Raw genomic sequence first — 276 nt, forward strand, 5'->3', positions numbered from 1 at the left:
ACCCCAAACTTTACCCGAGACTCAATTAATGGAAGTGATGTAAAGGTTATATAACAACAATCTGCGAGGTGCAAAGAGAGCGAATACTTGAATGGATTCCATCACGGGTTATGGTTTTAATTAATTTGCGAAGAATGCCTTTACACACCTGCTAACCTCCATATTAGTTACCGAGTTTCTTGGCAGTCCCATTATTAAGACCGAGATCAATTAATTTCCTCAAGAGAGCTGAACGATTAAGAATCAGACAATGCAAAAGGTGCGTTTTTGCCGTGA

Source organism: Penaeus monodon, chromosome 24, assembly GCF_015228065.2.
Source record: "Penaeus monodon isolate SGIC_2016 chromosome 24, NSTDA_Pmon_1, whole genome shotgun sequence".
NCBI classification, from domain to species: Eukaryota; Metazoa; Arthropoda; class Malacostraca; order Decapoda; family Penaeidae; genus Penaeus; species Penaeus monodon.